Source organism: Dermacentor andersoni, chromosome 9, assembly GCF_023375885.2.
Source record: "Dermacentor andersoni chromosome 9, qqDerAnde1_hic_scaffold, whole genome shotgun sequence".
Classification (NCBI taxonomy): Eukaryota; Metazoa; Arthropoda; class Arachnida; order Ixodida; family Ixodidae; genus Dermacentor; species Dermacentor andersoni.
The window spans coordinates 76,944,284-76,968,393 of record NC_092822.1 but is presented as its reverse complement, the minus strand read 5'-3'; the positions used below and the strand labels follow the sequence as shown (position 1 = coordinate 76,968,393).

General features: G+C 48.1%; 1 protein-coding gene across 2 annotated transcripts in view; it reads left to right on the top strand.

Moving 5' to 3' along the window:
• Window positions 1-24,110, top strand: part of LOC126528280 (glycine receptor subunit alpha-2-like) — a 154,291-nt gene that overhangs the window by 17,252 nt on the left and 112,929 nt on the right. The window contains exon 2 of one of the 2 annotated variants that reach the window (XM_055069240.2): window positions 14,222-14,305. The gene's annotated coding sequence lies outside the window, so the exon portion shown is untranslated. Of the gene's footprint in view, window positions 1-14,100; window positions 14,306-24,110 lie in introns of those variants that run through there. The other variant, XM_055069241.2, reaches the window with a different exon arrangement.

Genomic DNA, 24,110 nt, shown 5'->3' with positions numbered 1-24,110 from the left:
GGGCCCGTCATTATGCCCCGTTAGCTACTGTACAATTGCTGCAATGTAGTAAAGAAAAGCAATTACACAGCGGACATGTGGAATCTATGAAATGCACCAATACGGACATATATTCTTTAAACAATCATGAATCGATGCTGGATGCATTCAAAGTCGTTGAAACCTTTGCATGAAAATGTGTTCAGTATTATCGCAGTTTCTTGTCTTCTTTTGCTTGTGGGCAACGAATCATTCTGTAAGCAACAAGCCTTGTTAGGGCAGGCGGTATTCTTGTCTAGACGGGGAGCCGCAACTCTAGGGTCTGAACGCCTAGCACGTCGTTCTCCATCTGCCCATGGCGCAACCAGCTGTTCGTTTGTTGAGCAGGGCAAAGACAAACTTCGTTGCGACAGCGACGTCCTGTCGACTTTGTGATGCTTTCGTTTTTATTTTCATTGGGCGATTCGCTAAGCTGGCACCATTTCTTGATACGGCAATGCCAACGGGCTGAAGCAGGTGGTATCCTTTTTTCCACAAGGAGTGTGGATTTCCTCACCGTGGGTTCCTGTGGATTTCCTCACCGTGGGTTCCCTTGGGATGGAAACAATGCCATCGTGTCACTGGCGCAATCAAAGAAAAGCCTACTTTACAAAACTGAGAAATAAACGTGAACTTAACTTTCCTTCCACCACTCAGCACAGAAACAAGCAAGATTACGCCGCGAGATTAAAGGAGCCAGACCGCGTCACTCAAAGTCTGTCTGACAGCGCTCACTTAGGTGCTGTCCAGACCCCTGAAATTTGATGGAGGGGTATTTAAGTGCGTTTTATTTTTCTAGGCTTAGGAGAACACCGTTTTCTAACGGCATTGCCTAAGGCAGTCATCTGGTGTTTTTCTAATTCGCTCTTTTGTCTTCATGGGCAGACCTTTTCTCGTAGCGCATTTGGTCGGCCACTAACAATTGGCGGTTCTTTTGCGCCTTAATAAAGAACTACAGCGAAGTTAATTCAGGAAAAATAGATGCGTGAAGTTCGCAGCACAGATATATCGATGGCTCATTATAAGACGTAATTCTATTCCTTTTGTTGTCTCTAGGTAAAGAGCACAGACAGTAAAGCCTCCTGCAGAATTTTTCAAGAAATCCACATCAGGTTTCTCCATAATAATATTCCGAAGACTGGTCAGTAATGCTGCCTGTCAATGTGCCCTGACTGCTTTTATAAATCAAATTATTCATAATTGTGAGGCCCCCGTCTTTGAAGACTCTTCAATTTTGTGTTCTATATGTTGTGCCTAACATCTGCAGGTTAAAATATTCTTAGCAAGGTTTCTTTGTTTAGTTTATTTCGATGTTGAAAATTAAAATAATATTCTACTGCGAAAGAGCCTAATAAATGTGGGCCTTGGGTATGTTGCCCCTCAGGACGCACGAATTCATTATTTTCACGAAACTTCAACAGTTGAATCAGTGTGCTGGCGCTTTATAAAAAAGCTGCGACAATGCAAAAGTTGAGCTATGCGACGAGATACTTGGCTAAAATTGTGCAGATGAATTGCCAAAGCAACAATTTTTTGCGCTATACTGTATAAATGTGGTTCAACGTGGAATATTAAAAAGACTTATCCCCGGTATCTGTTTTCAGATTTCATGAATAAAAATTGCACACTGTTTCGTTTTCTAGTGACGCGATTTCGTCTGCATAAATCAAGCACGCAAAGTTTCGCCTGCCAATATGTTATGTTGCTGCCCTCAGGAAACAAGACTTTGTGGCATAGACTAATTAAAGACTTCTGTTGCGCCAAATTGTGCTCATGGCCCGGGTCTACCATGTCTCCACAGTGCAACGGTATAAAAAAAAGAAATGGTAGATTCGCCTTCACGTCCGGAAAATTTTTATAGCTGTGCGCCGAAATCAAGGAACTGGTAAGATTCACTAATATAACTACGCTGTAAAAAAATGAGGTTTCAACTTACACGACACCGAATACAGTGATAGCAGCGCAGGATAGGAATTCCCTTTAGGGTTAGTGCGTAGTGTACATATATACGCCAATCATGTGCAGGGGACCGCTAGCACAACTTCAGCACAGGAAACGTTACCAGCCTCGAGCATCAAATGTTAGGCTTTAGAGTACCGTGCTCATTTTTACTCTGTATAATTGACGATAGTAACAATGGTTAATGTTTGAGGCTTTCTATGCACTGCTTGTCGAAGACGCACGAGCTAGCTATCTTTACGCTGGCTGACATTCTATGGCGTTGGTAAACCAGGTGAGGGGTCGCTTAAAAATAGCATATCTTCGCAATCGAACAAAATTACGAGTGTATGCCATAATTCAATGTTAGATGTTAGATGGCATGGCGCCGTTTTGTCATACCTGGCCCTTGCGCCAATAAAAACCACACATTGATTGGCTGAATTCAATGCTTGTAATGCAGTACCACACCGTCAAATCCTAAACAAAGTATATACTTGTGTGTTAACTACAAAACTTTGGTGACTACTTAAGGATACTTCTGATCGTGCACCTCCAGACAGTAATTACAAAAATTTGTTCTCTCACTATTTTTGTATTTTATTTCTTTCTTTTACAGAGCAAGCATCATTTTTTTTATTTAAATCTCTTGGTAGCTGTAATGCACTTGCATCATACTGCGAGTCCCAAGCTTCATCATCTTTCTGTGCCAGTACCTTATACCTCGACTTAGCCGCGTAAAGATGTGTCTCCTTTCGACAGAGCGTTGAGCATTGCTTTACTCTTCCATGGGAATGTTTCTATTTTTCGTCGGTGGTGTCCCCTCGGAGTATTTTCACTGCCCGAGGACCAGGTTGATTGGGAGCCTAAAGGTCTCGTGTGAAACGTTATACTTTCCTGCTGATGCGTTTTTTTGGCGCAAGAGGGCGCGGAGGAGTTTCGAAAGACATTGCGTTTTCCGACACACTCTTTAAAGCCCTTTGCTCCCTTTGTTTGTCCGAAGCCGTTGTCAATTAAGGTTCAATTTCCTGTGGCGCGCACGCATTGTCTAACGAAGTGTGCATGTATATAAACTTTTCTTGTGACATTGCAAGACAGAAGAATGGAAGTTGCAGCTATGGCTTGGGAAACTTCCCCAACTTCTGACATCAAGTTTCGTTTTTGCTTGCCTGAAGGCAAGAAGGTCAACTGGCAACTGCAATTAGGGATCGTCAACGTCGGTTTTGTTTTTGATTCTTTCGTCGTCTATCCGGTATGGAAAGAAATTTATCAGCCTTATATTTCAGGTAAAATGCATTCAAAAGGTTTTCGCTGATGGACATGTTGCTCGGGGACTTAATAATCTTTGCCGGTGAACGTCTTTCACCGGTTAATAAATGCTGTCGCTGCAAGATAGAAAAAGCAAAGTTGCAGCTACGGCTTGGGAAATTGCCCTAACATCTGAAATCAAGTTTCACTTTTGCTTGTCTTAAGGTAAGAAGGTCCCATGACAGTAGCATTAGGGATCATGAACGTTTGTTTTGTTTTTGATTCTGTCGTCGTTGCTGCGGCAGGAAAAGAAAGTTAGCAGCATCATAGTTCAGGTAAAATGCGTTCGAAAGTTTTTTGCAGATGAGTACGTTGTCGCTGCTCCGTCTGCTAGGAACGCTGGCGCCGAGCCTTGCGTCAGCAGGATGTCTGCACGACGAGAACAGTGGTGTAAATTTTATAACACACGCGATCACCAGCGTTTGCGCTAGGTGGTTGAGTGAGTCATGGGTTGGCGTTACTTCCGACACTTCTTACCGCTGTTGGAATCTCAGCGCTGACGCCCGTTGTTGCAAATGGGTCGCAAGCCCCAAGGGTAGCGTTGGCCTGGCGGCCTGGGGCACAACTGGAAGCATCCGAAGGTCCCGGCAAAGCATGAGTCGACTGGTAACAGAACAACTTGTTTATTCTAGCATCGCAAAAGAGCGGGCGGTCAGGTCGACCGAAGTGGAGAGACGGGAGAGCACGTAACTCAACGGATGAAATCGGAGCCTCTCTCGGCGTCCGGGAGCAGCTGCTCTTATACTCTCGGAGTTGAGGGCAAGAGGAAGGCCTCGTGACGAGGCCACGTGACGGCGGGGCACGGACAGGCTGAGAGACACGTTGAGACGAGTGTAGTGACGCATCCGCCGGGCCGGCGCCGGTCAGACCTCCTCGCTTCACACTTGGGGAGCTCCTCTCCCCGGCTGCCGCGCTTTGACAAGCGTGGGCACCACCATGCACACACACACACACGCACACTTGAAGACACGTGGCACTGAAACATGCCTGGGCGCGCGTGGCGGGGAGGCGTATCGGTGGCGCTGAACCGGCCAAAATGTCCGCCGCTTTGGACGAAGCCCCGGCGTCCGTTGCATCCGTGCCGGCTATACCGCGCGTCGTAGGCGAAACGTAACAGACCGCCCCGCCGGGGGAAGGAGATCCCGATGGTCAGGGGACTGCATCCGCTGTCCGGAGGGATGTCGCTCGATGATGCTCATAACCGAAGTCGGGCGTCCGTCGGCGTTTCTTGAGCGCAGCGCACAGAGAAGGCCTCGTTCTCTCGTTCAGGTTCACACAGGACACTGCAAAGTGACTTCGGGAGAGTTGACATTTTTGTTCTCGTTCCCAGCAAGCGTTAGAACTACGCCGAAACTCAACCGCTCAGTCAGCAAGTACGACACAATCCTCACTAAGCCCTGCCAGGCTCTTTCCCCTTTTATGCCACTGCCTAGTTCCTTACAGTAGTCTAGCAGCACTCAAAACGCTTCCACAAATTGGAAAATTGCACTAGAAAGCACGTCATCACTTTGAAACACTAAACAGTAGCAATATGTTAAATATCCTGCCTCAGGAAGAAAAACACCAGTAACAAACAACTCTGAGGCTGATTCCTACGTTAGGGGCTTCGACTTAAGCCATCGGCGTTACCGTTGAGACTCCCCTTTTTGTAACGCACCTCAAAGGAATGTTGTTGCAAAGCGAGGCTCCAGCGCAGGAGGCGGCCATTTTTGGGAGAGATGGTCTGCAGCCATTGGAGAGGGCAGTGATCCATCTCAATGATAAACCTCGAGCCGGCTAGGTAGCATGACAATTTTTTGAACGGCCCACACGAGACACGCACACTCTTTCTCGGTGGCGCTGTACGCCTGCTCACGACTGGTCAGCTTGCGACTAGCATACAGGACGGGGTGTTCCACTTCTCCATTTTCCCGTTGGCACAGTACAACGCCCATGCCTCGCTCACTAGCATCGCACTGAACAACGAACCCTTTTGTGTAGTCTGGCGATCGTAGCACAGGCTGGCTTGTTAGGGCGCTCTTTAGGGCGCTAAAAGCTATTTCCTTTGTCTCGTCCCAGACGACTGTTTGGGGCTCTGTTTTTCTTAGAGCATCCGTCAGGGGAGCCGCGATATCAGAGTACCTGGGGATGTACCTCTGATAGTAGCCGGCGACACCTAAGAACGACCGAATATCGGCCTTCGTGCGCGGTTGCGGGAAGTCTCGCACAGCGGCCACCTTTATTTCAGAGGGGTGGCGACGACCCCGTCCAATCACGTGACCGAGGTAGACAACCTCGGCCTGTGCTAACTGGCACTTGGGAGCCTTGACTGTCAAGCCCGCATCGCGCAGGCGGGTTAGCACTGCCCGCAAGTGGGCCATATGCTCAGGCCAGGATGCGGAGAATATCGCTACGTCGTCTAGATACGGTAAAGCGAATTCTTGCTTTCCCCGCAACACTTTATCCACGAGGCTTGAAAAGCAGTATGGCGCGTTCTTCAAACCAAAACTCAACACTTTAGGACGGAATGTTCCCATTGGTGAAATGAACGCCGCATACCTACTAGCCTCTTCTGTAAGTGGAACCTGCCAATAACCCCTGACAAGATCTAGGGTGGAAATAAACTGAGCGCTACTAACTTTCTCAAGGCGCTCCTCGATGTTAGGGATCGGATAAATTTGATCCTTAGTGATGGAATTAAGCCTGCGGTAGTCGACGCAAGGACGAGGTTCCTTGCCCGGTACCTCAACTAAAATCAAAGGGGAGGTATAATCACTCTCACCCGCCTCAATAACTCCGAGCTGTAGCATTTTCTTTACCTCAGCCTCCATATTATCGCTCTGGCGGGGTGACACCCGGTACGCCTTGGATCGTACTGGCTCTGGGGAGGTAAGTTCTATGTCATGAGTAAGGACAGAAGTCCTACCAGGCCTCTCAGAGAACAGACCTTGAAACTCTTGTAAGAGCTGGTGTAGTTCGGTTTTCTGCTCAGGCGACAGCGATGCTTTACTGATTAAGTCACTAATGACTTGATCGGTGTCTTTCCTGTTCGTCACTGAGCCTGTACTTTTTTAGCAGACTCGATTTCACTTTGTCGAAGTGCTCTGCCTCCTCTCTCTTCAAGCGAGCGACTACGTCGGCCGCCTCGCCGGGTAACAAAGTGAGCAAGCAAGCGCTGTGGCCACGTTTCCCGAGAGAACCCCTGCTTCTCGCACGTTCGCACAAACTTAACCAGGAACAAACCAATGTCCTCTCCAAGCTTAAACGGCCGCATCAGGGCAGTCATTTTGAACGATACTCGTTCTCCTGCACCGTGTGCCTGACTTCCATTACGAGCGCGTTCCATCTCTACCTCGAGACGCTTCATTTCCAAAGTGTGTTGACGGTCGCGCTCTTCTTTTTTCTTTTTGTTCTTTTCGTTCGCGCTCATCTTTCTGCTCTTTAAGTTCGCGCTCCTGTTTCTCTTTTTGCTCTTTAAGTTCGCGCTCCTGTTTCTGTTTTTGCTCTTTTTGAGTCTTCCTCTCCTCAATGGTCTCAAGGCATTCCGACAGCTCGTCATCCTCAGCTTCTAACTCAAGAATAGCCCTCAGCAGTTCTGGTTTTCTGAGTTTGTCTGAGAGATCCAGACCCAACTCTCTTGCAAGCTCCAGCAATTTCGGTTTGCGCAACGACCTCAAATCCATGGCTGCTCTGAATGCTGCTTTCTCTACTGCCTACTATTGTCTTGCCGCAAACTAACCCGGCAGCAACGACAACCACAATTACCAGCTCTGTTTCTGACACTAACAAAAGCCTGGCAAAACTCAGAAGAAGAAAGTCCCGCATTCACCAAACCTCGCAGCCAAGAATTCAGCGCAGTCGTTCCGCTGCAGGCAACCAGTCATCACACAGGGCTCGTTGCACTGCTCCCGGATGGTCGTTGTGCTGCTCAGCATACAGTCAACCGCATATCTTCGCTGCTGGCCTCCGTTGTCGCGATCTCACCGCTGGCAGCCAGTTGTTGGAATCTGAGCTCTGACGCCCGTTGTTGCAAATGGGTCGCAAGCCCCAAGGGTAGCGTTGGCCTGGCGGCCTGGGGCACAGCTGGAAGCATCCGACGGTCCCAGCAAAGCATGAGTCGACTGGTAACAGAACAACTTGTTTATTCTAGCATCGCAAAAGAGCGGGCGGTCAGGTCGACCGAAGTGGAGAGACGGGAGAGCACGTAACTCAACGGATGAAATCGGAGCCTCTCTCGGCATCCGGGAGCAGCTGCTCTTATACTCTCGGAGTTGAGGGCAAGAGGAAGGCCTCGTGACGAGGCCACGTGACGGCGGGGCACGGACAGGCTGAGAGACACGTTGAGACGAGTGTAGTGACGCATCCGCCGGGCCGGCGCCGGTCAGACCTCCTCGCTTCACACTTGGGGAGCTCCTCTCCCCGGCTGCCGCGCTTTGACAAGCGTGGGCACCAACATGCACACACACACACACGCACACTTGAAGACACGTGGCTTTGAAACATGCCTGGACGCGCGTGGCGGGGAGGCGTATCGGCGGCGCTGAACGGGCCAAAATGTCCGCCGCTTTGGACGAAGCCCCGGCGTCCGTTGCATCCGCGCCGGCTATACCGCGCGTCGTAGGCGAAACGTAACACCGCACATCATATTCCGACGGTCGACGCATGTCTCGTCGCCACGGTTCTGCACGAGTGTAACTTGTTTTTTAGTGGGCGCTGCTTCGTTCAACGAAAAGTTGCTATTGTGACTCGCGGTCGTGCGACGGTCGCCTTCTTCAGTGTCACAACGTGACAATATGTAGATATCTCTTGGCTGCTCGAGCGTGTTGCTTGTGTTCGGTGTGTTGTGTGCATGCCTACGTTATGTTCGATAGAAGTGCGTCATTGACGCAGTTTATATGTGACTGGGCAGAGGGAACATGTAATGCCTTCACTGGATTAACGAGCTACGGGATTGAAAGTAAAAAAGCAACAATCGTGTACCGTGCGTTCGGTGACCTTTAAGCAACTCCAGGGATGAAAATAAATCATGCGTCCCAAACTGTGGCGTGCCTCGTTTTTGTATGGTGATTTTGGCACGTATTGCTCCATAATTAAAATAATCGTTAAAAGCTTGCATGAATCATTCGAGCAGTTTTGTCAGTGTTGCGTAAGGATACCTTTAAAAAATGCCCACATGAAGTTCTCAAAATGTGGGCGCATCGAATGATGACGCACATAAATAAAAAACACAGTAGCCAACTTCCGTCAACAACAAATTACTTTTTTCTCAGCTTTCAAGCAGCAGCAGCGAGTATTTAAAGAATTCGCGAAGTGTAATCTGCAAGGTGAACAACACGATAACAAATCTGGTGCAGTGGTTACATGTGGGTGCACACAGAATTGTTTTCCACAGTTGACGGGCTCTGTTGATGCTTGTGCGACTCTTGCATAAGAAATAGGGAGTCTATTAGGGGAAACGGTTGGTTTAAATTTCCTTATTACTGAGAGCTTTATGTATAACTATCAATGTTTGTGCAAAGACAACGTTAACAAGAACCATTACAGAAATTATTTCGCTCAAGGCTTTTCTATTGCATCCACCATAACTGTTCTGAGCGCCTGTCGTTAAGATCAACGCCGCAAATTGTGATTACTGAAAGAGATTAAAAATAACAAAAACAGTATGTCTCTATCGAACGGTAATGAACGTGGTCTATAAGCAGGCCTAACAACGTCACGCATAGGTTGGTTACCGCGCATAACTAATTGTAAGGAAATCCATATGCACAAAAGACAGAGTACGTGCAGAGAAAACGAACGCTGTGCAGCTAGCAGGAAATTTGTTTCTTGGTTGCCTCCACAGACACTTCTAACCACAAAACTAAACTCCCGGCTGGCCCTCTCAACCTTTAATCTTTCAGTATGGGGTTGCTTTTGACAGTAAGAAAACGATAAGGCTGTTGAGCGTACGTTAGATAATTTAGCGGTCCACATTCCTGATCTAGCTGTGGGGGATTTCTAACGAGTCCAAGATAAAGGGTAAAATATACGGAGTCGTACGCAGAAGAACATAATACGCCCCGAGAGAGAGCATGAATACATATAGGGGGGGGGGGGGGGGTAATATGTGAACGCTAAAAACAAGGAAATAGTTAAATGACTCAATGTTGAAGGTGAGTACATCTGCAAGGTTGGTTTCACCACCCTGCGATTTAGCGAATAAACGCATATTCAAGGCAAGGTATGCGGCTAATATGGCTGAGAATAACAAAAAGCATGTTTGTGAAACACGGCGAAGAACATACACAAAACAGAAAGTGGGAATAGCAGGGACATTGCTTAATGGCAGACACATCAGCTCTACAATCACAAACTTGTTCTACATCAGTGCCACTTCAAAGGTGAAATATATTTTCGCAGGTGTTGCAGGTTATAAGTGGAATATACGTGTCACCATTGTCAATGAGCAGCGGGTCTTCCTTCGGTGAAGTTTCTTGCTTCAGAAGTTTGAGATTGCGCACCTAGATTATATTTAAGGAGAAAACACAAGCGCTGAATAAGAGTTTATTTAGTGCTGCAACGCAATATGCACCGAGAACTGCCCCGCGCATACCTGCATACCTGCATGTCATCTTTATAGAATGCTGTAGCGTCAGTGAAAAATAACTGCATATCAGAGTGGAAAGAACGCTCAAAAGTCCACTCGTCAATTTTCAAAAACAGCGTTTTCCCCCCACCAACCCCTACACCCTTGAAAGCAATTTTCGCGCATCCATTCTATAGGGTCATTAGCAAAGTACACAACCTTTTTTCACCTGTTTAATTGTTTTGACCTTAAAGTATTGAAGGCATACTCACACATGTGGCACCGCTTTTGCGATGTTCGCGAAGAAAAGCATTGAGGCAGCGTGAGATATGGCCGATGTGCGCCTTTCAGAAAGAAAGTTTAGTAAACAACGCAGACGGCAGACTTCCCGTGCGGCTTTATACGCGTGATGACACTGTCGTCCCTCTTGTCCCATTATTAGTTAAGACGTCTGCAAAGCCGGCCTAGTTTGTTTGCGACTGAAAGCACCACTTATACTCCTACCCGCAGTGCGACGTTTTTTTTCTATCGTATGCGATGTATATAGGAGATGACACTCGTGTTTAACTTGTCACGAGCGTTACACCCGTCTTGCTATATCTTCGGAATTGTTTTGCACATGCAGCAATTCAATTGTGCGCCTCAGTTCACCTAAACGTCAACGGTGGTTCCAGTTCTTAGTTGCTGCGATGCATCCATTCCCAGGCTAGTGTTAACAGAGCAAAATGCAGGAGGGACACGAGACGAGAACACGACACCACATGCTTAGACTTTAAACAACGTTTATTTGAAAGAAACACGGATTCCTATACATTTGCCTAGACGTGTCACAGGCACGTCATTCCACATCATGTGACACACGCACTTTGTCACAATCAAGAGAATGATTCCACTTGCAAAAGCTGAAGTTCTTTTTCTGTATTTTTTTGGCAACAAGGTCGACGGGCTCACACACTGCTCACGAAGTCTCGCTATCTCGGCTGCCTCAATAATCTCCCGAACCAGCTGGTCATTGTGTTTTTTCAGCAGTTCACAGCGTCTGAATTCTGCGGCACAAGCTTTAGAGGGGTAATCTCTAACGTGGATACCTAGATTCCTTTTTTTTTCGCCTCCTCAACGTTAAGTTTATATTCTTTTCGTCTTTCGTTTGAGCACATTCCAGTTCGCCCTACGTACTTTTTCCACATTTCAAAGGTATAGAACACACCACGGCTTGTGCGCAGTCCTCAAAGCGGCTCTTGTGATATATCGTGCACCATTGCTGCTTTATAGGTTCTTTAGCATTGACGCGCCGGCACAAGCTTTTTCAGTTTTTCCGGTGCAGGGAGCACAGCATTAACTCAACATTAACAGTGTCTGTGGTCTCGTCTTCTGGTCTCGTGTCCCTTCTACGTTTTGCGCTCTTAACACCGGGATGGAAAACCAACAACACCAAGCTGCTATTCTAGCGAAATACCAATCCCAGGGTGGGATATCAAAAACGAAATGATGGAGATTAGTACGGAAGGATGGGGGGGGGGGGGGGGCGTGATCAGCAATGTAGACATGTTAGCAAACCACAGCTTACTTATCTTCAGCCACCTTTATAATATAGCTCCTAATGCTTCGGAAATGACATTCTTCCATATATTTGCAGTGAAAGACATTGCACCTAAAGAGGACGTGGGAAGAAAGCCTAACCTTTTAGGGACCTCTTACGCCATATGCTCCTCTTGGGCTCGTACACAACCACTAACGCTTAGCACTTTTCTTCGCCCATGCTCTTTGAGTAAAAAAATGGAGGGTTCAGTTCAGCCTTTGATCATTAACATTGATGTAAGCAGCAAACCGTAAGCCTCAATGACAGCGTCAGTATTGATATGACAACGTGGGATAGAGAGCTGATCAGGCGTCAGACATAGCTTCGCGAATCATTTGGCAAGTTGGACGTTTCGCTAAACAAGCGCAACCGCGTTTCCTTTTAATGCCAGTCATGTCTACCAGCCACGCATTGCCTTCAGTATTGCGACACCGTGCCTAAAAGGATTCGCGCTAGCGAAAACACCACCTGTGCCTCTATTAGGCGATAGAGCAAAAGGGAAGCGGTAAATTTTTGCTAGAAGCGTGTTCATCAGGCAGCCGGGAGTCCTAGTATATACAGTCCTAGTAACTCTCTAGAGTTAGCGCATGCGCAGAGGTAAAAGCATGAATGAGAAGAGAACAATTCGTTTGACGTGATCGGAGGTAAAAATACGTTCTCGGCCTCTTTTTCACTGACGGTCACGCCTATTCTCGATCGCGATGCAGAATGTCTAGGCAGACGTGGTTTCGAAATCATCTTTACGGATGACATCTCAGGAGAAGTCTCGCACAATCATAATTCCCAGAAGAAGTAAATACTAAGCCAACGAGACTACTTAGGTGCCCATGGTGGTGCCGACGTAACATACAGAGAGTCCATCTTTCTTTTTTGTCCTGGCAACTGCAGGTTTAATATCTTCAATCCATGTCAAGCACTGAGCCTGCGTGCTTTCGGTGTTGGTGCAATTCAACTCGTTAGAGCACTAGGGTGGATGTTCTCGCTTGTGTGAAGGAAGTGGGCCTTTATCCTTTAATATAGTATTCTCTATCTATCAGGATCATAGAGATCTATAACGACCATGTATTAAAACTATATATGTAGACCAACCACTAGCTTTGGCCTGCACTCGGCGCTATAATCCTGTCTGGTTTGAGGCATTCTGTTCTGCATCGGAGTGATCTAGTGAATACTACAAAATTATTTGCATATGGTTGATGCAAAAATATTTTCGCCATATTTCAGGAGAACTTGAGCTTCAGGATCTAGACGCTAACTATTCGCTAATAGACCTCAAGTGTAGGCAGTCTTGCTTACCTATAGATCTTCACCGCCTGAAGAGAGGCAAATAGAACTGCACGCGCACATAACAAGACCATTATAAGGCACTTCTTTCCCAATACATATCGTAGGTATTCAACGCGAACGCATTCGTTCTTATATGAAGGTTCATTTGATAAAAGACTCGTACCATAATTGACAGAAAAAAATTAATTGCAACAGTTTGAAGACAGAAATGTACAGCACAGAATGATCACTGCCATATGCGAATTGCCTTATTGAGCACGGAAACGAATAGTGTGTCTATCAACATACAACTCCAATATAACATCATTATGGCGTTCCAGAAATATAAACTCTCACTACTCAAGCTATGAGGTTATACCGCTTTAAAGTAGCGCGTAGATTCTCAAGCGGTGTTGTGCAGTGCTTTGCATTATTGCATTGATTTCGACTGCCTGCGTACGTACATCCTTTGTCCAAACTGCGTGGTCTAGTCGGTGTCGTCGCAACGTATGCCGCTCGATTGTGTGGTGCGGATCTAGTGGCAGTCCCGACACTCCATACGCTTGCGTGGTGAATACGGGAATTCATTGCACTCAAGATTTCGGGACTTGTGGCATACCGCAGTAGCACTATCAATAGCAATTTCCGGCCTGTGACCTCAAGCATGGCAGCGCGGGCGTCTCAGGCAACGTAGTCCGCACATTACATGACAAAGACTGTATATTAGCTGTACTTGTGACGAATTCTTTGAATATGCTTTTATTTTTTTATATTCTAACTTTTCGTCCTTGATGGTGCAGACAAATTTAAGCACCGAGAGCGTTTTCGCTGTGCCATCATCAAATTTTCGTGGCAACGATAGGTGATTGAAACCCGCGACCTACGTTTTCAGTGACACAGAAACTCCTGTGAAAGAAGATACAGACCGAAAAGCGATACAGGGAAACGGAGGCATGATGCGATCGCGACGTGTTGCATGAAGCGCATTTGCATTTTAACACGCTGTTTACATAACAAGGCATATTGCTTCGGACTATAGTTGGTAACCCAGAGCTCTTGGATGTTTCACGCGGTTTTTTAGGACGACACTTCTCGCGTGTGTGCTCTCCTCTCTGTGTTTGTGTGTATGTGCGTGTGTGCGACCCAGATACCAAATACGAATATACAGTATACTTTCTTGCTCGATAGTACATTACTCCAAGGAAACCGTCCTGGGCATGTTGTCGGCGTTTGATAGAAATTCATTTCCGACGCAATGGGAGACACTTGATCTACACGTACACATCGCTTTTGTGTGTTGTTACTCTAGCGTGTGTCTGCCTCTCTTTCACACCCAAATATAGCGTTTACTTGGAGGAATGCGCGGAAGTGGCACAAGTTAGAACCCGAGGCGGCAACCGCGGTTGTGTGGACTGGTCACGTCGTTTTTTTTCCCATTCAACTCTGTCTTCATTTTCTCGTCGAGGGCTACAGAGTCTCCGCTTGTTCCGTTATTTCGTTCTCCACTTGCCCACTTCTTTCGAATGCCTGTACCAGTGCACTAACAATGCCTTTATTTTCATTTTCAGATACGAAAACGAAAATGAATGGTCTTAAAAGGATAACATTGTTCGTCGGGCTGCTGTCGTTTGGTTTTCCCCTAAGGCCCAACGGTAAGAAAGCACGGACGTGCTCTCCCTTATTTTTGTATGCACGCAGTGCATATTATGTTAAGCCCGGTCCGTGAATGCTATTACCTGCTATACAATGGCGCCTTCGTTTCGAAAAAAATGCGGCAGGATATTTCATTCGCTCGTGTCCCATCTTATGTCAGCAAACGTGTGTAAAAGTGCAGTGCTGTACAAACAGCCCCCCGTATGTAAGCATTACTGTACAAACTGAAAGATGTTAATATTCTTGGACCCAATTACTAGCCAGTGACGAAGCGCCGGACATACAGTCTGTATGAGAAAGCAACTTCAAAGAGCAGCGCAATGTAGGTAAGACGCCTTCCTGAATTGTTTTGCTGACAAACCTCAGTTTTTTAATTGAGGTTAATACGCGCCGTCGTGCGTTCTGAATTCTAATTGCTAACTGTAAAATACCCCTAGACTATATATTAGGAACTCGCAGCTATCTTTTCCAATCAATTGCTGACTTATCTTGCAGCACCTTTTCTTTCTTTTTTCATTTTCAACACCACTGCCATATTTTCTTTTTATTTGTGCATTCATAAACGCGGAATGGAAAGATATTTTTCTAGAAAAGGTCGGAAGCATAGCGTTTCCTTTCTCAATACGTATTACGCGAATGCAGAGGTGAGGGGTTGTAAAATGCACAAAACATTGTCGACACATTATGTCTTTCAAATCGACATGCAATTTTCGAACCGGCTTTTTCGGTGTGCGTGCCTGTCTGCTAGTTACTTCCGGCTGGATGTTTTACTTTGAAGATTGCTCAGAGATGAAAACACCTCCAATTGCTAATAGTCTTATCACCATCATCACTTTGCACACAATTGTTCAGGAAATAATTCGTGCGATATTCCCTGATGTTCTACACAGTGTGGTCCCGAAGGGCGTAAAGGATGTCCTCTAGCAAAATGCAGTACATAAAACAAGGATAGGCGAAATTTTTGAATATCAGGAACAATGAATGTATATTTTCTTGTTTTTTCACCAATCCAATGCGAAAAATTAAAAAAAAGTACAAGAACGGTTACCGCGAACCACTAATTTAGTTATGCCGAACTTCAACAGAAGTGAATGTTGCTGCGCTAGTCGGTTAATATTGCTGAGTAGACGATAAATATGATTTCTTGGCGCAAACAAGGAAAGGAGGAAAGAGAAAAGTAGAAGGCAGGGAGGTTAACCAGAATAACGTCCGGTTGGCTACCCTACACCGGGGGAATGGGAAAGGGGAAAACAAAGATCACAGGGAGAGAGAGGAGGGAAGGAAAGAAGGAAATTGCGGCGAGTTCGCTGACGCGTGTGGTATTACAGAAATCGCGTTAATAGTCACAGATGGTCGCACAAACCCGTCGTCCTTAAGAAACACAAAAGCGCCTTCACCGCTTTATGGGCCGACGGGCGATGGGGGCGGTGTTCTAGCAGCACCTGCACAGAAAGCGGCCGATTGTCCAGTTTTTGGAAAGCTTTGGCAAGTTCTTGTCTCTCTGAGGCATATCTTGGACAGTGGCACAGCAGGTGGTCGATGTTTTCTTCGGTGCCACAGACCTCGCAAGCTGCACTGTCAGTGATTCCAATTAATGCAGAGTATGCAGAGCTGCACTGTCAGTCATTCCAATTAATGCAGAGTATGCAGAGTATGCAAACAAGGAAGGACGGAAAGGAACAAGGCGAGTGCCATGTTGGTTTTTTTTCTGACCAGCACTGCTACGAATACTTTATGGTAAAAAACAATTATCTGCATGATCTCCTTTGGTTTTTCTTTCTTTTTAACAGGAGTCCAGTCTCAGATAAAACGTTTATGTATTTCGACGGTTGCGGGAATTCTTTCACGTGACTGATAGTTTTCATCGATACTCCTTTACGTCTAAGCGCTGTGAACTCCTTGCGTCCTAGAAATGTACAGAATTTTGTGAATTATACAGCGTAGTAGTCATAAATTGCCACCGTATTGCGTTTCGAGCAATATTTTCACAAATTCTGAATCCCCCCTCCTATCAGCTTCGGTAAGTAAAAATTATCCCTTAGCAGGTAGGCTTTGTATTTAATTGCGTCTAATTGATTTACTTTTCTGGTTGCAGTAGTCGCTCAAATGCGCCTGCTTTTACGTGTAGAAGGCCGCTTGAAATGGCATAGTCATGACGAACATATGCGTTTTGGTCTCTGACGTCGAATACTTCCCCAAGGAAACTCAAAGCGAGGTGGCCTATCTTCTTTTCCTGTATGCGTCAATTAAAGCAGAAGTCATCGTTTCTTAACGAAAGGAGCTTAGCGCTCCTAGCTCCACGAAACCTTTTAACGCACAGTGGTGTGAATAAATTTTTCTGAAGAGCAGTATATATACCTAGTTTTCTTAGCATGTATTATAACTTGTTCCGGCTAGCTGAATTTCAGCGCACTTCTCATCTTTCAGTAGGAGTGCAGAAGGGTTTTGGCTTGCATATTGAGCCACACATACATGCTAGAGTCCTGAGTGTCATATAATAAAATTTTTGATGATCGTTTTACTTTGTTTCATCATCGCAGTTGGGGGGCAGGGTCTTAAGCGTCGCCGAAGCCGGGGGAGTTGGGCAGGGGAGAGCTCTGCCCTTTCTGGTAAAGTTCGTGGGTACAAGGGATGTAAGGAGGGTTTTCATCGTAGCTTTCAAAAATTCTATCGTAGTCGATGAAAACTTTTCTATAGTGCCCTGTTATTTTGTGTTTTCTAACTTTTTTTCTTTTGTTCCGGTTACGTTATTAACATAGCCGACGTTTTCAGTGGCCGTACTGTCATTATTCGGAGCCATTAAAGCATAAGGCTGATATCTTGTTCAGCGAACAGGGATTATTTTAAAAATGTTTGCTTGTGCCAGCATGCTAGAACGCATATTCGGCGTAATTTCAATCTGCCCTCGTTGCAACTACATTGCAAATGTGCAGTGTTTACGTTGAAATGATGGCACGAATGTCATCCAATGGTGAAAATTTAGACATGCCGCCGCACGGCATTCAGTTTCGACATTTAATGCCCCAGCATTATATGCTTCATTACGCAAAAATCCTGCGTCGTCGTCATCGGCGGCGGCGGCAGTGTGGCCGAGCGATGGCACCTAAAATAGCGGATGGCACAAAAATACGTCAAAATGCTCGAATTGACGTCAAATTTCTCGTGAAGATCCCAGTAAATAAGGGAAATTAATGCATCTGGAAAGAAAATTTGGCACGTTTCGATCTGGGTGGGCATGGAACCCGGGCCCCCGGGGTGTGAGAGGAGAACGCTTTCCCCGACGCTGCGGCGGCTCCACGGTAGTGGCTTATTAAAACTTCTTTCTGGACGAATTGGCACATACTCGATTTGACAAATATAACAGCGCTAACGCATGCAACCACAAAGGAACAAGGACGAGACACAAGCGCTGTTGGAGAAGAGGGAAGAACGCAGAAGGATGGGCCCACTCAACGAGAAAGGTACTTCGTTAAAACTCCTTTGCGAGCGAGTTGGCGCACACTTGATTTGGCAGCGCTTGTCTCTCCTCCTTGTTCCTTTGTTGTTGCATGTGTTAGCGCGGTTATATTTGTCAAATCAAGGTGCGGGCTTACTAAATGTGTGCCTAGTGAGTGCGTCATTGCACACGTCATGCTGCCGCCACACCGCTGACTAAAGGTGAGGCCTATTTTACCAAAGGGAATAAAATGTTTTCGCATTCCCACATGTAAGCAGTCCTAGGACGGGTGACGACGACGAAGTTTCCCTGCTAAGGTGGCTGCTCACCGCTCCTGTGAAAAATCTCGCCTTCCGCGTAAATACGTTCCATACATCAAGAGATTGGACCCCAAGACATCTGAGGACGCCCCGGATGCTCATGCGCAGTCCGGTTTTTTGACATTCAGCGAATGTCACTCCATCGGCCCTGCAGCTGAGTTGTACACTGGGACTAGGCCTAGTGCCTCCGGTGACGCGCTGGCGGCGGTAGATTCGCCGGCGCCGCTCGTCACGACGGCGTTACCGGCCGCACAATTGACACCTGAGCCTGGATCCCAGCTCCTGGTTCCTGCTCCAAGTCCTTCGGCTACAGCCCACCCATCGCCTTCCCAAAATGCACATCAGACCGTGAGTGACCTGCCCTCAGGGCGGAGCCCGGCGATGGCTTCCCAGACACCGATCGGGAATGGGACTCCAGTTGTTGTGCATGATGAAACGAGTACTCCTATGGGCTTGTCTTCTGGGCTACCATCTGTGCCGTCGGCCCCCCGTGGTTCTCAGAAGCGTCCTTCGGAGCAATCTGCACCAGATTCGTGTTCGGGGAACAGCGGCTCCCAAGGCAAGCGTTCCTGTCTAACGACTGACCACCCAGTTGTGTCGACACCGGGCTCAGTTTGCTATAAAGCAACCATTAAAGCTCTGGCCCCCACAAGCCTCACGGAGATTCCGAACAGGATTATTCAGGCGAACCTAGACGCTTGTCTTGGCACCACAGGCTTCCGCGGCTTCACGGCCTGGAAGAAGTCAAATACCATCCCTGTGTGGCTCCCGACATGGGCTGCTGTCGAGCGTTTGCAAACGCTTCAACGTCTCTCGATAACGAGCGAGGTCACCGTGCCGGTCCAGGTGTACCTGGTAGAGGGCTCGGATCTACAGCGCTGTGTCGTTTACAATGTTGACGTTGGCGAGGACCAGACTGCTCTCCAGCGTGAGCTCTATTGTCCTACTCACCGTGTCATTCAAGCGCGTTACATGGGAAAGGGGCGCTCTTGCATCGTCACCTTGCAGGGCCCACCAACTCCCCCAGCCCGCCTGTACTACTATGGCTGCATTCTACGACATCGGCCATATAAACCCAGTGTCGTCTATTGTTACAAATGTTTCCGACCGGGCCACATGCGCCGATCCTGTCCATTTACAGCGCCAGATGAAGCTGTATTAGCTGGCGCAGTGTCTTATCGATGTGGACTCTGCAAAACCGACGACCACGAGATCACTTCTCCAACTTGTCCCACAAAGCAAAAGGCCACTCAGAAGGTTCGTCGCGAGATTCCTAAGCAATGGCCTCAGCATGCTGCAACACAACCAGTGCTGACATCTAACAGATTTGCGGCGCTCCAGTGGGATGACGACGACTGGCCAGAGCTTTCCGAGCCCGACCCGCCTGCACCCCATTCCCAACAGACTTACAGTGACAAAGTTCGCAAAGACCGCCGTCGCCCGCTGGTTATACAGAAGCAGAGCGGGCCGGAACATCCGCGTGATGATATGGCAGCAGTTGAGAATCAAATTGCCCGCCTTTTAGCGGAGGTATCCAAGCTCCGACAACACCGTGAACTACTTGCGCGTCGGCGACGTGCAGTGGAATCTCACACCACTACAAGTATCGATTCCGCTGCATCATCGTCTCTGTCACGCCCCGCTGTATCGGTCGCAGAGTCTACCAGACCTTCAGCTCCGTTGCCGGATAACTCTACAACATCCCTTTTGCGGTTCATGGTCAGCCAGTTATCCAACCTGACATCTGTGATTTTGCAACGTCTGGACTCGTAATCAAAATGGCGGGCACAGGTGTTTGTGGCGTGCTTCAATGCAACTGTAGAGGGCTCTCCACGAAAGTGGGGGAGCTTAAATCCCGTCTACGTATGAACAAGCTGCAGGTGTGGGCCCTGTTACTACAGGAGACCAACGCCTTGCCTGCCATTCCGGGCTTCAGTGGATACGTGTCTCCTTCGATGAGTGACCATCGCGTGCACACAGTTGCCCCTCCAGGAAAGGCGGCAGTGTATGTGGATACGCGCTATCCTCAGGTCTGCCTTTCTCTTGAAAACTGGTGTAATTCATATCAGGAGGTAGTGGCAGTAGCTGTGAAGTTACCCAAGGCAACTGTTGTGGTAGTGTCATACTACATAAGACCAGCCGGTGGCTCTTCTTCAAGAATTAATCTGGGCTGGTTGATGAATGTCCGTCGCCAATACCCAGCGTGTCCTATTTTAGTTGGTGGTGATTTCAACGCCCCTCACCCAGATTGGGGGTACCCTACTTCTAGCCCTCGAGGTAGGCGTGTGCGGGACGCCTTCGCGGATGCATTGTTTGCTCTACTCAACCATCCCGATTCAGCAACGCGAGCTGTGCCTCAAGCTCGACGTACAACATACGCACCGGATCTTACGTGGTGGTCGGGTCCCGGCACTCCCACTTGGCACCTGGAGCCCGACTGCTGGAGTAGTGACCACCACCCTATCATCATCGGCCTTCATCCGTCGCAGGCCCGCCGATTGCGCCGCAAGTGTTCTGTGGTCAACTGGGACAAATTTCGCACCGTTCTCCAAGATACCTCTGTGGACTCGTCACCACTACTTGTTGACCGCATACAAAGCGCGCTCAATGAAGCTACAACCATCAGCTGGGTAGACGTCGATCGACCGGCACCGGATATCGGCCTGCTCAACTTGTGGGCTGCTCGCAGACAAGCTGAGCTGGCAGCATCCCGAGACCCCACTTCTGCACAAGCACGTACAAGACTGAATTTCCTTACTGCTAAGGCCCGCAGATATGAACGCGACCTCTCGCGGAGGCACTGGCATACGTGGTGTGAGCGGTTTTCATCCAAGACATCGAATGCTTCTCTCTGGCGAACCTTCCGTGCCATGGAACACGGTGGCCGCCGTCCAGACGCGGCAGCCACAGCCTGCTTCGCTGCTGGCTTGTCGCCGGATGATTTCGCCAGAGAAGCAGCCCGGAAGTTTTTCCCGCAGTACGACGTGTTGCCTCAAACAGCCAATGGTGCTCCCTTGGCAGGCATTCCGACACATATCGACAGGTTATCATCTACAGCAGACTCCGAGGGGATTGCAAGCTCTTTCACCATGCCTGAGTTGCTTGCAGCGATAGATGGTACCAGTCGCAAGACAGCACCAGGTCCAGACTCTATAACTTATGAGGCCTACAAGAACCTGAGTTCCGCTGTGCTGCCTCAACTCCTCGACACCATTAACAAGGTATGGCTAGATGGCGTTGTCCATCCAGGCTGGAAGTCAGCTATTGTGATCCCGATTCCGAAACCAAGCAAGCCACCGACTGACCTTGGCAACTTCCGACCCATTTTCCTAACGTCAACGTTGTGCAAGCTTACTGAGAAAATGCTAGCCACACGAATGTCGTGGTGGCTAGAGCACCACGGTTTCTACCACTCTGCTCAAATTGGCTTCCGTCCATCCATAGGTACTGAAGATGGGCTGGCTGTCTTGGCATCCTCGGTTTTATCGTCAACTCGTAGCCACAGTGTCCGTACTGTCCTCGCTATGGACGTCGAAAAGGCGTATGATAACATCAGTCATGCTGCCATCTTGGCTTCAATTGACATGCTGCATTTTCCCCCTCGAGTACGGAATTTTGTGAAATCTTTCCTTGAAGACCGACATTTTGCAATTCGCCTCAGTGGTGACGCCGTCGGCTCATTTGTCCCTCTTCGTGGCGTACCCCAGGGATCTGTATTATCACCCACATTATTCAATATTGCTTTTATCCCGCTTGCATGGCGCTTGCACGATGTACCCGACATAAAGTTCTTGTTGTACGCTGATGACATCACGGTATGGAGCACTCATCACGACCGGCAGACTCAAGCCGCTGCCCTTCAATCAGCTTTAGATATCACGGCGACTTACGCCTCTTCGGTCGGCCTTAGGCTTTCCGTCAGCAAATCTGCTTACATGTCAGTCGCGAATCGCTGGGGCCGGCTTAAACTCTCTGGAACACCCATTCGTCTTCATCTGTCCGGAACCCCTCTTCAACAATGTTCAACTATAAAAATTCTGGGTCTGATGGTACACGAGTCGGGAACCGGAACTGCTTGGCTCTCCAGCGCTAAAAAGCAGGCAATTCAGACGTTGGGTCTGATTAGGCGCATTGCTCCTAAAATGGGCGGCGCCCGCTCATATGTTGCGCGACAATTGGTGAAGGCGGTAGTGCAACCACGCCTTATTTATCAATCCCAATTCCAGCATTTGACGAGGGCACAATGGGATCGCCTTGAGGCTGTTAATCGCGAGGCAATGAGGGTCATCACTTGCCTTCCCCGCATCACCCCGATCGTGGCTCTCCAAGAAAATGCACAGCTCAACACACTAGATGAGCTGGAGCAGGAGCGACGTGATGCTCGCAAGCTTAAGACCAGCCTTTCACACGCACCGTGTGCTCTCAGGGCTTACGCTTTCTCGAACTCGCTTCTACCACCACCATCGCCAGTTCTTCCTCCCTGGAGTTTTGTACAGCTTAGTGATAACAAGCCAACTGATATACATCATCCGACATCAACTCACGCGGCGGCGTCGCTTCGTGACCGAATTGTAGCTCAAGATGCCCACCTGCCGCTTGGCTCCATCGTCCTTTACGTTGATGCAAGCATTAAGGGCTGTGAAACAACCACTGCAATTTATTGCCCATGCGCACCTGCCCTTAATAAGACGACCCGGTTTCAAGTCCAAGAACCTCCTTCCTCCTTTTGTGCTGAGCTCCTTGCTGTCCGAGAAGCGTTGTGCTCTGTAGCCGCCTTTCCCATGGTCCCCACGGCCCGCATCGTCATCCGCACTGATGCCCTCCAGGCGACGCGGCTTCTGCGACGCGTCAGTCGCAGCCCTGACATATGCCAACAGATCCATCTTCTGGCGGCACGCATCCCGCAGCCAATATCTGTCGAGTGGATCCCACGCGACCTTCTAAGCTTCCAAAGCCGTGCGGATTCTGCAACCTCAACTCAACAGCCTCAACTCTTTCACCTAGATGATGCCACCCTCCTTTTAACAAGAAAGGAGCACCTCCGGCGCCGCACACGTCCTCTCATACCTCCGTGTGCGGTAAATCTCCCCCGTGGTCTTACCCGTGCAGAGGAGGTTGCGCTTCGGAGGATCCGGGTCGGGGTAGCCCTCACTCCTGCCGTGACTAGGAAGTGGCCGCACTTTCGCCCGCTATATCCTCGTCCTGAGTGTCCACTCTGCAAGTCGCGAAATGTTGAAGCCGACATCCACCACCTGCTGTGGGTTTGCCCTGCACTGAAACCGACGAGGCTCCGGCACCTCGCAGCAGCGGGACTCTCGCCGCATAATCTGAGCCATTACACTGCTTGGACGCAGGGACCGCATTATCGATCCCTCTTGGACTTCATTAAGTCAGCAAATCTTTTTCATTCATTTAATCATCCTTATTCACCCCCATCACATACCCTTGTATGCCCTGAGGCATTTATCCTCGCATTAAAAAAAAAAAGAAGCAGTCCTAAATGTCACTGCCAAATTTTTTTCTAGGCAATGTGCGCACAGAAATAGACGCTGGGAAACACACCGTAGATATCAAGTTGACTATAGCCCCCATAGTGAATAATATCCCCCACGCTGCATAGTAAATTCTAGTAAAGTAAAAAAAAAAACTTAATTTTGTTCTCACTCTGCAATGCGTAGAGTAAATTGCACTGACACAATCGGTGTGCTAAGACTCACATAGGCATTGTGCAAAACCTGTCCTTATTTTTTACATTCCACGTTCGGTCTGGCAAATGTTGGCAACCACATATTAAATACAGTTTTGGCATGAAACCCTGAGAATGAAATAAAGGGCGATATAAAAAAAAATGAACGTTTTTCTTTTTGTCTAAACTTCTTTTTAAAGAGGAAAAGAACCGCGACTTCCGACGGTACGTGACGAAGGAGTGGACAGGACGAGCGGTAGCGACGAGCGACCCACTAGGGAAGGCAAAGGTTGGTACCGCAAATTCAGTCAAGCCATCGCTGTAGGACGGGGAGGCTCTAGACTTGAGCGAGAAATTATGGA